Here is a 17,550-nt window from a genome sequence, read left to right as displayed (position 1 = left end):
AGCCACAGCCAGACACCACCCTGGAGTAGCACCTGGCAGCTGCCTGCTGCACAAGCCTGACCTCACCATCAGAGGCTCCAGTGAAAACCCAGGCAGCTGTCATAGTCACGCCCCTTCCAGGGTAGTCTGGTTTGTGGCACAGTGGGGCCACAAACCACCCCCGTATGCCTGCGCCATTCAGTTTGGGCGCGTGCATGAGTTTGCACAGGCCATGGCCTCCGCTGTATCCCATGTCCTACCGCTTGCAGAGCATGATGAACTTTCTCTCTACCCATATGAGCAAGCTGAAGAATTTGTTCCGCCCTGTGTCGTTCCAATTGAGGATACCTCGGGCCCAATCATAATTTCAAAAGCTCTCTACGATCAACTTCTAGCCTATGAAGAAGAGCACAACCCAGCAGACCCACTTAGGTTCTATGGGAATCCAGAGGAATGCCAAAGCTTCCTGGAACAGTGCTTGCGCTACATCCTGCAGAATGCAGCTTGTTTTCCCTCTGACCAGATTAAGTTGGGCTATATCATGTCCTACCTAGCAGGAGATGCTTTATTATGGATTTGTCCCCTCTGGGAAGCAGGGGATCCTATCGTCATGAGTCTTGGGGCCTTCCTGGTGGCCTTCCGTAAAGTCTTTGACAAGCCTCGTCCTGCTGCTCCTGTGAAGTCTTCTCCATCTAGATCTGAGAGGCGGTCCAGACGGGCGAAACCCGTGAAGAAATCGTCACGTCTGACCAAGTCCGTCCAAGACCCACCTGTTCCTCTACCTGTCCCAGCAGCTACCCAAGCAAAACCCCAGAAGGCTGATAAAAGTGGGCTGGCAAAGCAGCAGCCCAAATCCAGCCGCAAGAAGGGAACGCGGTATCGCTGCGGTTGCAAGGAACATCCTGACGGTCTCTGCCCTGTAGATCTAAAACTCCAAAACCCTGGGCCAGCAGGAGAGGCTGCCCTAGGTGAGAGTTCTTCCTCTCCATTAAAATCTAAGACTGTGTCTCTGTTTTCCGGGAACTTTGGTGTGGTAAAGTCGCCAACCATTCAGAGTCGGTGTGTGGTCTGTCATACAGCTCCAGAACCCGGTAAGGGCGTTGTCTGAAGTTGGTCAAGCCCTACTCAAGAGCAGTCTAGTCCTGCAAGGACAACTACAGCTCCAAGTTGGAGCCTTATACACGAAGAAGTTTATCTACCGTATGCTGTCTGTTATGCCCATGGGTCATTCTGAGCCTGGAACTCTACCACCCGCTCTGGTCAAGAGTTCCTGCAAAATACTTTGTTTGAATTTACCCAGTCATGAGAGGTGTCTGGTTCCCATGCATCAAGGACAGTCAACTGTGTTGTCTTCTTCTTCAGCTGGTCTGCTAGTCGTCGAGTCAAGGTGTGCTGATGTCACCCAAGATGAGGAAGCGGTGATTATCTCTCCACACGTCTCTTGTGACTATACCAGTAACCTGTTAGTCGTCGAGTCAAGGTGTGTTGATGTCACCCAAGATGGGGAAGCGGTGATTATCTCTCCACACGTCTCCAGTGACTATACCAGGAACCCGTTAGTCATCGAGTCAAGGAGTGCTGATGTTACCAAAGATGGGAAAGCGGAGACAATCTCTCCTCACTACTCTAATGACTATACCTGTAACCTGTTCGTGGAAATACCTCCGCCTCTTGGACGTTTTTTTCTGGATAATCGGCAGAAAATGGTTCCTATGTGGGTGCCTTCATCGTCCATATGGCCGGTTGGTGAAGATTCCAAAACAGAAGTTTTCTCCTCTGTTTTTTCCTGATCCGGTGGAGTTCTTATTCTCCGCCCTCTGCTCCAGTGATTTTTCCTGTGTTCAGTACTCTAAAACTTTTCAGCTACCTGAAAGTTCGTCTCTGGATATCGGGCAGAAGGTGTATCCTGTGAGTGTTCCTTCGGCTTCCATGTGGCTGGCTGGTGAAGATTTCAAGACATCTCTGCTACCTGAAAATTTGTCTCTGGATATCGGGCAGAAGATGTATCCTGTGAGTGTTCCTTCGGCTTCTAAGTGGCCGGCTGGTGAAGATATCAAACCAGTAGCATCCAAGTCCCTGCTTCTTGTCTACCCAGAGGAAATGGTCCAGTCCATTGAGGAGGCTAACCCTGTTGGGCACAAAGAGACTTTGTCTTCTGAGATTCCTGGTGACCCGCCTGCCTTATTCTACCCTGAAGATGTCATGTTGGCCTGGACTATGTGTGCTCCTATCCTACTTCTACAAGTTATTCTGGCGGGCTTGAAGAAGAGGGGCCGTAAAGGGGGGGGGGGGTACTGTAACAACTCTGCTGGCATCACAGCATGGCCTCACATCTCTCACACAATCTTACCAGCTGCTCCAGGCCATGATGTGGTTTCTGTTTCATGCCAGCTCCATGTTCTGTGTCTCTGCTCTGTGCATGCCTCATGGCTATGTGTATAGGGGCCGGCGCCTGAACTCTCTGGTTCTTATAGGAATCAGGTGCATCTGTCTAATCCAGGGGTGGGCAATTAATTTTGCCATGGGGCCGCATGAGAAAGTCGGATGGTTTTAGAGGGCCGAACTAATATAATTACCGTATTTTTCGGACTATAAGACGCACCGGACCATAAGGCGCACCCCAAATTTGGGGTGAAAATTGCAGAAAAAAAAGATTTTTATAAGATGGGGGTCCGTCTTATTGTCCGAATTTACAGTATCTTACGGTAAGATTCTTACCTGAGGGCTGGCGGTGGCAGAGCAGGGTCACAGGAGGCATGGTGTCGGCAGAGGTGGGGTGATGTGGTGTGGCGTGCGGCGTGCACCTGAGCAGGGTCCCTTCCTGCTTAGGCGGGCGACGCCACGGCCTGGTGTCCATGGGGGGTTGCAGCAGTGGTGGTGCGGCGGCGGCAGAGGTGCGGTATGGCGTTCGCAGGGTCCTTTCCACCGGTGAGGTGACGCAGCGGCCAGGAATGCGATGTGCGCACCAGAGCCGGGTTGAATATCGGTGGTGGCGGCCATCTTCCCGAGGCCGTGCGTGCGCAGATGGAGTGCTCTGCTTCACGGGACTTCAGGAAAATGGCCGCGGGAGGCCGCACGTGCGCAGATGGAGATCGCGGCGGCCATTTTCCTGAAGCCGAGATCTAAATCTGCAATTTCGGCTTCAGAAAAATGGCTGCCGCGATATCCATCTGCGCACGCGTGGCCTCCCGCGGCCATTTTCCTGAAGCCCCGTGAAGCAGAGCACTCCATCTGCGCACGCGCGGCCTCGGGAAGATGGCCACCGCCACCGATAAATAGGTAATCAACCCGGCTCTGCTCCTCCTCAGAAAGCGGCTGGCCGAGCGGTGCCGAGGGCGGCTGTCAGAAGTGACAGCTAGCTGGCGGGCTGCTGAAAATCATCAGGCGGGCCGGATGCGGCCCGCGGGCCGCATCTTGCCCAGGTCTGGTCTAATCAGTTCCTGACCAATTATCAAGAGGTCTCCTGTATATAGTGCAGCTCCACCCTGTGGTCTGGGCCTGTGCAATGTGTTAGCTCAGTTAGTGTTTAGCTGCTGAGTTTGCCTGGCCTTGCTCTGAGTTTCTCCCTCTGAGCTTTTCTCTGTGCTTTTGCCTTGTTCTTGTAGTCCGCCCTCCAGGAGGCAGAATATCCTGGTCCCTGTGTATTTGTCCCTGTGTCTTGTTCCATTGCCTTGTCTGTACTTTGTCTTTTCTCGGTCTCCTTGTCTGTGGCTTCCTTCCCTGCTTTGTCTTTCCTTGTGTTCTCAGTCTGCTTACACTCCGCACTCTTGCGGCTCTGCACTCAGTCCTTGCTTCGTACTCTCTGGCTTGGCTCCGTCTCTGCTCTTGGCTCCGCCTCCAGCGTCTCCGCTCATGGCTCCGCCTCCAGCGTCTCCGCTCTTGGCTCCGCCTCCAGCGTCTCCGCTCCGCCTCCAGCGTCTCCGCTCTTGGCTCCGCCTCCAGCGTCTCCGCTCTTGGCTCCGCCTCCAGCGTCTTCGCTCTTGGCTCCGCCTCCAGCGTCTCCGCCTGTGTCCCAGCCGTTCCCGCCTGTCAACCAGAGTGCCAGCCGTGCCCGCTCCGTTCTTTAGTGGGATCAGCAGCCACAGCCAGACACCACCCTGGAGTAGCACCTGGCAGCTGCCTGCTGCACAAGCCTGACCTCACCATCAGAGGCTCCGGTGAAAACCCAGGCAGCTGTCATAGTCACGCCCCTTCCAGGGTAGTCTGGTTTGTGGCACAGTGGGGCCACAAACCACCCCCGTATGCCCGCGCCATTCAGTCTGGGCGCGTGCGTGACAACTGGGCATTTTCCCTTGCGCCAGGAGATCCTGCATTGCGTGATGTTGATGCGTTTTTTCTGGCGCTTGGATTGCTTTATGATGAACCAAATTCCGTGGATCAGGCAGAGAAAATCTTGCTGGCATTGTGTTAGGGTCAGGATGAAGCGGAGGTGTACTGTCAGAAGTTTAGAAAGTGGTCTGTGCTTACTCAGTGGAATGAATGTGCCCTGGCGGCAATTTTCAGAAAGGGTCTTTCTGAAGCCCTTAAGGATGTCATGGTGGGATTTCCCACGCCTGCTGGTCTGAATGAGTCTATGTCCTTGGCCATTCAGATCGATCGGCGCTTGCGTGAGCGCAAAGCTGTGCACCATTTGGCGGTGTTCTCTGAGAATAGGCCTGAGCCTATGCAGTGTGATAGGACTTTGACCAGAGCTGAACGGCAAGAACACAGACGTCGGAATAGACTGTGTTTTTACTGTGGTGAATCCACTCATGCTATCTCCGATTGTCCTAAGCGCACTAAGCGGTTCGCTAGGTCTGCCACCATTGGTACAGTACAGTGTAAATTTCTTTTGTCCGTTACTCTGATTTGCTCTCTGTCGTCCTATTCTGTTATGGCATTTGTGGATTCAGGCGCTGCCCTGAATTTGATGGACTTGGAGTTTGCCAGGCGCTGTGGTTTTCTCTTGGAGCCCTTGCAGTATTCTATTCCATTGAGAGGAATTGATGCTACGCCTTTGGCCAAGAATAAGCCTCAGTACTGGACTCATTTGACCATGTGCATGGCTCCTGCACATCAGGAGGATATTCGCTTTTTGGTGTTGCATAATCTGCATGATGTGGTCGTTTTGGGGTTGCCATGGCTACAGGTCAATAATCCAGTATTGGATTGGAAATCTATGTCTGTGTCCGGCTGCGGTTGTCAAGGGGTACATGGTGATGTTCCATTGTTGTCAATTTCGCCTTCCACTCCTTCTGAAGTCCCTGAGTTTTTATCAGATTACCGGGATGTATTTGAGGAGCCCAAATCCGGTGCCCTACCTCCTCATAGGGATTGCGATTGTGCTATTAATTTGATTCCCGGTAGTAAGTTTCCTAAGGGCCGACTGTTTAATTTATCTGTGCCAGAGCACGCTGCTCTGCGGAGCTATATAAAGGAATCCTTGGAGAAGGGTCATATTCGCCCGTCGTTGTCCCTATTGGGAGCAGGGTTCTTTTTTGTGGCCAAGAAGGATGGCTCTTTAAGACCTTGTATTGATTACCGCCTTCTTAATAAGATCACAGTCAAATTTCAGTATCCTTTGCCGCTGATGTCTGATCTGTTTGCTCGGATTAAGGGGGCTAGTTGGTTCACCAAGATAGATCTTCGAGGGGCGTATAATCTTGTGCGAATTAAACAGGGCGATGAATGGAAAACAGCATTTAATACACCCGAGGGCCATTTTGAGTACCTGGTTATGCCATTCGGGCTTTCTAATGCTCCATCTGTGTTTCAGTCCTTTATGCATGACATCTTCCGAGAGTACCTGGATAGATTCATGATTGTATATTTGGATGACATTTTGGTCTTTTCGGATGATTGGGAGTCTCATGTGAAGCAGGTCAGAATGGTGTTCCAGGACCTTCGTGCGAATTCCTTGTTTGTGAAGGGGTCTAAGTGTCTCTTTGGAGTTCAGAAGGTTTCGTTTTTAGGTTTCATTTTTTCCCCTTCTACTATCGAGATGGACCCTGTTAAGGTCCAGGCCATTTATGATTGGACTCAGCCGACATCGGTGAAGAGCCTACAGAAGTTCCTGGGCTTTGCTAATTTTTACCGTCGCTTCATCGCTAATTTTTCTAGTGTTGCTAAACCGTTGACTGATTTGACCAAGAAAGGTGCTGATGTGGTCAATTGGTCCTCTGCGGCTGTAGAGGCTTTTCAGGAGTTAAAGCATCATTTTTCTTCTGCCCCTGTGCTGTGCCAGCCAGATGTTTCGCTCCCGTTTCAGGTCGAGGTAGATTGGAGCAGGGGCTGTTTTGTCGCAAAGAAGTTCTGATGGCTCGGTGATGAAACCTTGTGCCTTCTTTTCTAGAAAATTCTCGCCTGCTGAGCACAATTATGATGTTGGCAATCGAGAGTTGTTGGCCATGAAGTGGGCATTCGAGGAGTGGCGTCATTGGCTGGAAGGAGCCAAGCATTGCGTGGTGGTCTTGACAGATCACAAGAATTTGACTTATCTTGAGTCTGCCAAACGGTTGAATCCGAGACAGGCTCGATGGTCGTTATTTTTCTCCCGTTTTGATTTTGTGGTTTCGTACCTTCCGGGCTCTAAGAATGTGAAGGCTGATGCCCTGTCAAGGAGTTTTGTGCCTGACTCTCCGGGTGTTTCTGAGACGGCGGGTATTCTCAAAGAGGGGGTAATTTTGTCTGCCATCTCCCCTGATTTGCGGCGGGTGCTGCAAAAATTTCAGGCTGATAGACCTGACCGTTGCCCAGCGGAGAAACTGTTTGTCCCTGATAGATGGACTAGTAGAGTTATCTCTGAGATTCATTGCTCAGTGTTGGCTGGGCATCCTGGATTCTTTGGTACCAGAGATTTGGTGGCTAGATCCTTCTGGTCGCCATCTTTGTCACGGGATGTGCGTTCTTTTGTGCAGTCCTGTGGGACTTGTGCTCGGGCTAAGCCCTGCTGTTCTCGTGCCAGTGGGTTGCTTTTGCCCTTGCCGGTCCCGAACAGGCCCTGGACGCATATTTCTATGGATTTTATTTCGGATCTCCCCGTCTCTCAAAAGATGTCGGTCATTTGGGTGGTTTGTGATCGCTTTTCTAAGATGGTCCATTTGGTACCTTTGTCTAAATTGCCTTCCTCCTCTGATTTGGTGCCATTATTTTTCCAGCATGTGTTTCGTTTACATGGTATCCCGGAGAACATCGTTTCTGACAGAGGTTCCCAGTTTGTTTCGAGGTTTTGGCGATCCTTTTGTGCTAGGATGGGCATTGATTTGTCTTTTTCCTCGGCTTTCCATCCTCAGACAAATGGCCAGACCGAACGAACTAATCAAACTTTGGAAACATATCTGAGATGCTTTGTTTCTGCTGATCAGGATGATTGGGTGTCCTTTTTGCCGTTGGCTGAGTTCGCCCTTAATAATCGGGCCAGCTCGGCTACTTTGGTTTCGCCGTTTTTCTGCAATTCTGGTTTCCATCATCGTTTCTCCTCAGGGTAGGTTGAGTCTTCGGACTGTCCTGGTGTAGATACTGTGGTGGATAGGTTGCAGCAGATTTGGAATCATGTGGTGGACAATTTGACATTGTCCCAGGAGAAGGCTCAACGTTTCGCTAACCGCCGGCGCTGTGTGGGTCCCCGACTTCGTGTTGGGGATTTGGTTTGGTTGTCGTCTCGTTATGTTCCTATGAAGGTTTCCTCTCCTAAGTTTAAGCCTCGTTTCATTGGTCCATATAAGATTTCTGAGGTTATCAATCCTGTGTCATTTCGTTTGGCCCTTCCTGCTTCTTTTGCCATCCATAATGTGTTCCATAGGTCGTTATTGCGGAGATACGTGGCGCCTGTGGTTCCATCCGTTGATCCTCCTGCCCCGGTGTTGGTTGAGGGGGAGTTGGAGTATGTGGTGGAGAAGATTTTGGATTCTCGTGTTTCGAGACGGAAACTCCAGGACCTGGTCAAGTGGAAGGGTTATGGTCAGGAAGATAATTCCTGGGTTTTTGCCTCTGATGTTCATGCTGCCGATCTGGTTCGTGCCTTTCATTTGGCTCATCCTGGTCGGCCTGGGGGCTCTGGTGAGGGTTCGGTGACCCCTCCTCAAGGGGGGGGGGTACTGTTGTGAATTCTGTTGTCGGGCTCCCTCCTGTGGTCATGAATGGTACTTCGGCTGGTTCTGTCCATGGACTTCCTCTGGTGGGTGTTTCTGAGTTTCCTTCCACAGGTGACGAGGTTAATGCGTTAGCTGCTGCTCTATTTAACTCCACTTAGATCTTTGCTCCAGGCCACCTGTCAATGTTCCAGTATTGGTCTAGTTCACTCCTGGATCGTTCTAGTGACCTGTCTTCCCAGCAGAAGCTAAGTTCCAGCTTGTATTTCTTTGGTTTGCTATTTTTCTGTCCAGCTTGCTATTATTATTGTTGTCTTGCTTGCTGGAAGCTCTGGGACGCAGAGGGAGCGCCTCCGCACCGTGAGTCGGTGCGGAGGGTCTTTTTGCGCCCTCTGCGTGGTCTTTTTGTAGGTTTTTGTGCTGACCGCAAAGTAACCTTTCCTATCCTCGGTCTGTTCAGTAAGTCGGGCCTCACTTTGCTAAATCTATTTCATCTCTGTGTTTGTATTTTCATCTTTACTCACAGTCATGATATGTGGGGGGCTGCCTTTTCCTTTGGGGAATTTCTCTGAGGCAAGGTAGGCTTTATTTTTCTATCTTCAGGGCTAGCTAGTTTCTTAGGCTGTGCCGAGTTGCATAGGGAGAGTTAGGCGCAATCCACGGCTATTTCTAGTGTGTTTGATAGGATTAGGGATTGCGGTCAGCAGAGTTCCCACGTCCCAGAGCTCGTCCTTTATTATCAGTAACTATCAGGTCATTCTGTGTGCTCTTAACCACCAGGTCCATTGTTGTCCTGACCACCAGGTCATAATAGGTACTGTTGTGAATTCTGTTGTCGAGCTCCCTCCTGTGGTCGTGAATGGTACTTCGGTGGGTTCTGTCCGTGGGCTCCCTCTGGTGGCTGTGAGTGGAGCTGCTGCTTCTGAGGTTCCTTACACAGGTGACAGGGTTTATCCTTTGGTTTGCTGCTCTATTTAACTCCACTTAGATCGTTACTCCATGCCAGCTGTCAATGTTTCTGCATTGCTTCAGTTCGCTCTTGGATCTTTCTGAGACATGTCTCTTCCTGCAAGAAGCTAAGTCCCCGTTTGTTATTTTCTGTTCATGGTTTTCTAGTCCAGCTTGCTTAAATTATTTTGTCTTGCTAGCTGGAAGCTCTGGGATGCAGGGTGGCGCCTCCGCACCGTGATTCGGTGCGGGGGTCTTTTTGCACACTCTGCGTGGTCTTTTGTAGTTTTTGTGCTGACCGCAAAGATACCTTTCCTATCCTCTGTCTATTTAGTTAGTCTGGCCTCCCTGTGCTAATACCTGTTTCATTTCTGTGTTTGTGACTTTCATCTTAACTCACAGTTAATATATGTGGGGGGCTGCCTTTTCCTTTGGGGAATTTCTCTGAGACAAGGTAGGCTTTACTTTCTTTCTCTAGGGCTAGCTAGTTCTTAGGCTGTGACAAGGCGCCTAGGGAGCGTCAGGAGCGCTCCACGGCTATTTCTAGTGTGTGTGATAGGATTAGGGATTGCGGTCAGCAGAGCTCCCACATCCCAGAGCTTGTCCTGTTTGAGGTTTAACTATCAGGTCATTCCTGGTGCTCCTAACCACCAGGTCATAACAGCCTGCGCTCCCTTATGACGCTCTGGTTGAACTTCGGTGACCCGGTAATGAAACACAGGTATTGGGATCTTTATCACAATGAAGAGTCTTCTGGATTGGGTGAAACCGTGGGGTATTTTGTACCGGACATGGCGATAGGATGTTTCCCTTTTTGGCGCTATGAACCAGGATTGGACACTGTGATATCTATGACACTGTGATTACGGCTGTCGGTTGACTGATTATCCCCATGGAGACGGAGATACAGGAAGTGGTGATTCGCCGATCATGAAGAAATATGTGAAGATCTTCTGGTGTATTGTGAAGAAAAGAGTTTTTATTGGTTATATGGGTAGACGTTAATAGTAAAAATGTGTGTCTATTTCTGATGTCTGTTTTTTATACAATATTGGTTAATTGTGTTATGTGGGCGGTACTCGGTGGTGATTGGTGCACTGTGTGGCATCCACACTACTTAAGACAGCCCTCTATGCTGTAATGTATGCTTGACAAAGACCAAGTTGTGGTCGAAACGTTGCTGCTGTACCATGGCTTAATAAAGCGTGTTTTGAAGATTTCTACACCTGGGTGGAGCGCTGTTTGTTATGTATTGGATGCCACTAAAAATACTGTCTTCCGAGTGAGAAATGATATGGGCATATTATCGGCCAGGGCGTATGCGTCTTTACACAGGAATCTGAGGACCAGGTTGAGGTCCCTGGGAGGAGTCAACTGCCTAATGGTGGGGCGAAATCTCTGAGTAGCTCGGATAAATCTAACTACCCACGGGTGTGATGCTAGGGGATAGTCAAAGAAGGAGATAAGTGCCGAGATCTGCACTTTCAAGGTGCTTGGTATAAGGCCCTTGTTGAACCCAGCTTGCAGAAAGTTTAGGATTTTAGGTATGTCTGGAGTGTCTGCCGCAACATCGGACCTGCCACCTTCCAGACAGAAACATTTCCAAATCTTTAAATAGATTGCCGATGTGACTGGCTTCCTGCTGGCCTTGATAGTGGCTATCACCTGATCTGATAAGCCTTCGGGTGGTAAATCGGACCCTGATGAATTACATCCTCACGGAGAGAAAGCTCTATTGGATTCTCGATTGCCAGGTCCCCTAGCAGAGGGAACCAGCTCCTTCTTGGCCAGTATGGAACGATCAAAATGACCTGAGCTCGATCCTCCTTGATCTTCCGGGGAACGGCTGGGATCAGCGCTAGAGGTGGGAATGCATATGAGAGAGGTTCCGTCCAATCTTGGCTCAGAGCATCTACCCCTTCCGGGAGATCCAATGGGTTCAGAGAGAAGAATTTTGAGACCTTCGAGTTTCTTCTGTTTGCAAACAGATCTATTCTGGGAGTTCCCCAACGAAGACATAACTCCTGGAAGATGTCCTGGTTGAGTTCCCACTCTGTTGGGCACACCCGCCTTCTGCTCAGATAGTCTGCTATCACATTCTGAGAGCCCTCCAGGTGAATCGCAGACACAGATAGGACCGAATCTTCTGCCCAGCGGAATATTCTTCCCTCCAAATCTTGGAGCGGACGGTGTCTTGGGCCCCCTTGATGTTTCAGGAATGAAACCGTTGTCACATTGTCGGATAGTATCCTGACATGACAATTTGCGAGAGTGTGTCGATTTCTTCTCAAGGCCTCCCAGACGGCATACAGCTCCTTGAAGTTGGAGGAGCAGTGATTGACGTGTGCTGGCCACCTGCCCTGTAGAATTTTCCCTTTAGATGGGCTCCCCAGCCCCACGCGCTGGTGTCCGTAGTGATCACTACATAAGGGGAAGTGGACCATAGCACTCCGACTCTTAGGTTCTCTGGCTGTGTCCACCAGTGGAGAGACCTTCGAACTGGATTTGTTAGCTTCAAGGTACTGTCCAGTGAAGACTGGCGATAATCCCAATTGGAGAGAATCAGTCTCTGCAGAGGTCTTGAATGTGACTGTGCCTATCTGACACATGGTATACAAGCCGTCATTAGACCTAACACGCTCATGGCCGTCCTTATGGAAACTCTATGTTCTAATAGGTGCCTGATCTGGATTGCCTCCAGCTTGTCTTTGGGTAATAGGGATATTCTGCGTCTGGAGTCTAGACACACTCCCAAGAAGGTCTTTCTGTGTTCCGGAATCAGGTCGGACTTCCACCAGTTTATGACCCAGTATAATTCTTCCATTACTGATATTGTCTGACTTCTGTGGACTGATAGTGTCTCTGGCGATCTTGCCACAAGGAGAAAGTCATCGAGATATGGAACTATTGTGGTTTCCTGGTTTCTTAGGAAGGCGACAATCTCCGAAACTAGCTTTGTGAATATACGGGGTGCTGAGGTAAGCCCGGAAGGAAGGCATTGAAACTAGTAGTGACAGGTTCAGGACGGCAGAGCTACAGCAAACCTCAGAAGCCTCTGAGATGAGAGATGGACGGGGACCTGATAATAGGCACTCTTCAGGTCGAGAGTGCACATCACAGCATCCCGATCTATGAGGTGAATTGCTGATCGTATGGATTCCATACGGAACCTTTTGTACCTGACCCAGGCGTTCAAAGGTTTTAGATTTATTATCGTGTGGGAGTCACCGGATGGTTTTGTGACAGAGAATAGGGAAGAGTAGTGTCCCTGGCCTACCTCTATTGGAGGGACCGGAATTTTGACTGCTGAAGAGAGCATGTCCTGCAAGTCTATCAGCATGGCAGAGCCCTGCGTGACCACAGTAGGAGCGATGTAACTTTATGGGGGGAGGGGAGTAGAGATCGATGCTGTATCCCTCTGCCACATTTCGGAGGACCCACTGATTCTGAGTGATCTGGGCCCAGTTCTCTGCAAAGTGTCGAAGCCTCCCCCCGATATATGTGGCGTCATTGTGTTTTGGATCTAGAGGATTGGCTGAGGAAGAATTTCCTGTTCTTATTGCCCTGGCTATGGGAACCCCTGTATGATCCTCTATTGGACCTACCCCCTCTGAAATCATACTGTTTCCTGAAGGGGAATCCTCTCTGAAAGGACTAGTATCTAGAGAAGGTCCAAATACTCTTGACCCTGAAAAGGGAATTGAGCAGAGCTTGGTATTGGAGGCATTATCTCCTGACCAGGATCTTAACCAAACCGCCCTTCTAGCCACGTTAAAGAGCCGCTTCTGGCTGAAAATCTAACTGACTCCGCCGTCATATCAGATAGAAACGCCATGGCTGATTTCATAATGGGAAGGGAATTCAAAATGTCAGACCTCGGGGTTTTATTGGACAGATGCTCTTCCAACTGCCCCATCCATAGGTACATAGATCTGGCCACCGAAGTGGCTGCTATGTTAGTCTTAATTAAAGCCGCAGAAGATTCCCAGGCCCTTTTAACCCTCCGTCACATACAACTGATCTGACAGGCGCTTCTCTTTTACTTTCATTTCTCCTTCCTCACCAGATTGTGAGGAAACCCCCTCCCTCCAGGTAGTCTCCTGTCTCTTGAAGGTCTGTGAAACCTGATATCACAGTTGGATTTCAGAGCTTCAGGGGAGAGCATATAGCTGCACAGGTCTCTCAGGCTCATTGTATGTGAATACGTCACATTCAGTAAGGTTGGTATTTTATGTTTTTATTCATCACAATAGTTTATTTAGCTTGTTTTATGAATGTATAGCACAAAATGTGAGGATATTTCATAGAAATAAGGGAGATTTTATAAAAGAAAGTGTGCTGCACAGGCATATACAGTAGTTCCCTAACATATTCCTTATCTTGCTTCAGATTATCTGCTGAAATGGAGAGGAAAATGTACAATTTATCCAAACAACTTGATGTTGAGGAAGTAACAAACATGCTGTTAGATGATAGAGACCTCACACTGAATGAGGATTTAGGAGAGGAAAGTGAGATTGATTCTCATGATGAGGTGGAAGAATGTGTCCTGGATTCTGAAACAGAGCAAGATGGTGACAGTGGTGAGGATGAAGAAGTTGGATCATATTATATTGGAAAAGATAAAAATACTAAATGGAACAAGAAGCCATTCCAGAAAAAACGTAGGGAACCTTTAAACATTATTACTCACCTTCCTGCAGTAATAGGAACTGCACGTAATGCAAAAACTGCAGTTGAATGCTGGAACAGTATATTTACAGATGACATTCTGGACTCTATTGTCACATATACCAACCAATATATAGACATTATAAAGGACAAGCACATCTGCAACAGAACCATCAAGCCCACAGATGAAATAGAACTGCGTGCTTTTTTTGGATTACTGTACCTTGCAGGAGCTTATAGGGCAAATAGACAAAGTTTGGAGGAACTTTGGGGTAAAGATGGGGATGGAGTTGAAAAATTTAGCCTTGTTATGTCCATAAACAGATTCAAGATTCTAATTCGTTGCCTTCGGTTTGACGACAGAACTACCCGAACCGAACGCAAAACACATGACCGACTTGCTCCAATTCGTGATATATTTCAAAGATTTGTTGTAAACTATAAACAAAGTTATTACCCTGGAGAGAATCTCACTATTGACGAAATGCTCCCTGGTTTTCGTGGTAGATGTGCCTTTCGTCAATATATTCCATCAAAGCCAAACAAATATGGAATAAAAATTTATGCCCTTGTTGATGCCAGTAAGACCTACACTTACAACCTGGAAGTTTATGCAGGAAAACAACCAGAAGGTCCTTACTGTGTGAGCAACAAACCCATTGATGTTGTAAAAAGACTGGCTGAACCCTTATTTGGATCGGGTCGCAATATTACAGCTGACAATTGGTTTACAAGTTGTGATCTGATTGATTATCTGAAAATTCAGAAGCTGTCATATGTGGGAACTGTAAGAAAAAACAAAAGGGAATTGCCGCCACAGTTTGTAAGTGTGAAAGAGAGACAACAGTACAGCAGTATGTTTGCATTCCATAATGGAAAGGCTTTAGTTTCCTATGTACCACATGCCAAAAAAATCGTACTTCTTCTATCAACACTTCATGATGATGCTGCCATCGATCCTGGGACTGGGGCAGAAAAAAAACCGGAGATAATTACATTTTACAATGCCACCAAATGGGGTGTGGATACAGCAGATCAGATGTGCTCCACTTTCAACGTCAGCAGAAACATCAAACGCTGGCCAATGGTCATATTTTTTGCTATGTTGAATTTGGGTGGTATAAATTCACAAGTAATTTATCTTGAAAACAAGCTTGAACCACTCCGTAGACGATTGTATCTGAAAAAATTGGCCCATGAACTAGTACTTGGAGAGCTACGCAGGAGAAGCGTGAAAACAATCGGTATCCCCTCTCGCCTTCAAGTTCAGCTCAAAAGGTTCCGCCCAGAAGATGATGGTGAAAAGTCACCATCTGCACCACCTCACAAAAGAAGGAGATGCACCACCTGCCAAACGGAAAGCGGAACCAGAAGGCTTTCAAATTATGAATGTCTCAAATGTCATAAAGCAATTTGCCTGACACATGCAAAAATGGTGTGTAATTCTTGCTATTTGCTCTGCAAGTGTGACTTTTCTGGGGAAACCTCAGCATCTACTTCTGATTGAATATGTTTTTAATAGTACTTAAGGTACCTTAAAATTAAGTTTGTGTTCAAAAATTTTCTTTGTACATTTTTTTGAGAGAGTCGAACTGGGGACTATTTGGCGGGAGTTTTGAAAAGTTTGTATTTCATAGTTATTAGTTTTATGTTAACCCCTTCATGACCCAGCCTATTTTGACCTTAAAGACCTTGCCGTTTTTTGCAATTCTGACCAGTGTCCCTTTATGAGGTAATAACTCAGGAACGCTTCAACGGATCCTAGCGGTTCTGAGATTGTTTTTTCGTGACATATTGGGCTTCATGTTAGTGGTAAATTTAGGTCAATAAATTCTGCGTTTATTTGTGATAAAAACGGAAATTTGGCGAAAATGTTGAAAATTTCGCAATTTTCACATTTTGAATTTTTATTCTGTTAAACCAGAGAGATATGTGACACAAAATAGTTAATAAATAACATTTCCCACATGTTTACTTTACATCAGCACAATTTTGGAAACAACATTTTTTTTTGTTAGGAAGTTATAAGGGTTAAAATTTGACCAGCGATTTGTCATTTTTACAACGAAATTTTCAAAACCATTTTTTTTAGGGACCACCTCACATTTGAAGTCAGTTTGAGGGGTCTATATGGCTGAAAATACCCAAAAGTGACACCATTCTAAAAACTGCACCCCTCAAGGTACTCAAAACCACATTCAAGAAGTTTATTAACCCTTCAGGTGCTTCACAGCAGCAGAAGCAACATGGAAGGAAAAAATGAACATTTAACTTTTTAGTCACAAAAATTATCTTTTAGCAACAATTTTTTTATTTTCCCAATGGTAAAAGGAGAAACTGAACCACGAAAGTTGTTGTCCAATTTGTCCTGAGTATGCTGATACCTCATATGTGGGGGTAAACCACTGTTTGGGCGCACGGCAGGGCTTGGAAGGGAAGGAGCGCCATTTGACTTTTTGAATCAAAAATTGGCTCCACTCTTTAGCGGACACCATGTCACGTTTGGAGAGCCCCCGGGTGCCTAAAAATTGGAGCTCCCCCACAAGTGACCCCATTTTGGAAACTAGACGCCCCAAGGAACTTATCTAGATGCATAGTGAGCACTTTCAACCCCCAGGTGCTTCACAAATTATTCCGTAAAAATGAAAAAGTACTTTTTTTTCACAAAAAAATTCTTTTAGCCTCAATTTTTTCATTTTCACATGGGCAACAGGATAAAATGGATCCTAAAATGTGTTGGGCAATTTCTCCTGAGTACACCAATACCTCACATGTGGGGGTAAACCACTGTTTGGGCACATGGTAAGGCTCGGAAGGGAAGGAGCGCCATTTGACTTTTTGAATGAAAAATTATTTCCATCGTTAGCGGACACCATGTCGCGTTTGGAGAGCTCCTGTGTGCCTAAACATTGGCGCTCCCCCACAAGTGACCCCATTTTGGAAACTAGACCCCCCAAGGAACTTATTTAGATGCCTAGTGAGCACTTTAAACCCCCAGGTGCTTCACAGAAGTTTATAACGCAGAGCCATGAAAATAAAAAATAATTTTTCTTTCCTCAAAAATGATTTTTTAGCCTGGAATTTCCTATTTTGCCAAGGATAATAGGAGAAATTGGACCCCAAATATTGTTGTCCTGTTTGTCCTGAGTACGCAGATACCCAATATGTGGGGGTAAACCACTGTTTGGGCGCACGGCAGGGCTCGGAAGGGATGGCACGCCATTTGGCTTTTTAAATGGAAAATTAGCTCCAATCATTAGCGGACACCATGTCACGTTTGGAGAGCCCCTGTGTGCCTAAACATTGGAGATCCCCCAGAAATGACACCATTTTGGAAACTAGACCCCCAAAGGAACTTATCTAGATGTGTGGTGAGCACTTTGAACCCCCAAGTGCTTCATAGAAGTTTATAATGCAGAGCCGTGAAAATAATAAATACGTTTTCTTTCCTCAAAAATAATTATTTAGCCCAGAATTTTTTATTTTCCCAAGGGTTACAGAAGAAACTGGACCCCAAAAGTTGTTGTCCAGTTTCTCCTGAGTACGCTGATACCCCATATGTGGGGGTAAACCACTGTTTGGGCACATGCCGAGGCTCGGAAGTGAAGTAGTGACGTTTTGAAATGCAGACTTTGATGGAATGCTCTGTGGGCGTCACGTTGCGTTTGCAGAGCCCCTGATGTGGCTTACCAGTAGAAACCCCCCACAAGTGACCGCATTTTGGAAACTAGACCCCGAAAGGAACTTATCTAGATGTGTGGTGAGCACTTTGAACCCCCAAGCGCTTCATAGAAGTTTATAATGCAGAGCCGTGAAAATAATAAATACGTTTTCTTTCCTCAAAAATAATTATTTAGCCCAGAATTTTTTAATTTTCCCAAGG

The sequence above is a fragment of the Ranitomeya imitator genome, chromosome 1 (assembly GCF_032444005.1).
Source record: "Ranitomeya imitator isolate aRanImi1 chromosome 1, aRanImi1.pri, whole genome shotgun sequence".
Classification (NCBI taxonomy): domain Eukaryota; kingdom Metazoa; phylum Chordata; class Amphibia; order Anura; family Dendrobatidae; genus Ranitomeya; species Ranitomeya imitator.
Note: the sequence above shows the minus strand (reverse complement) of the source record.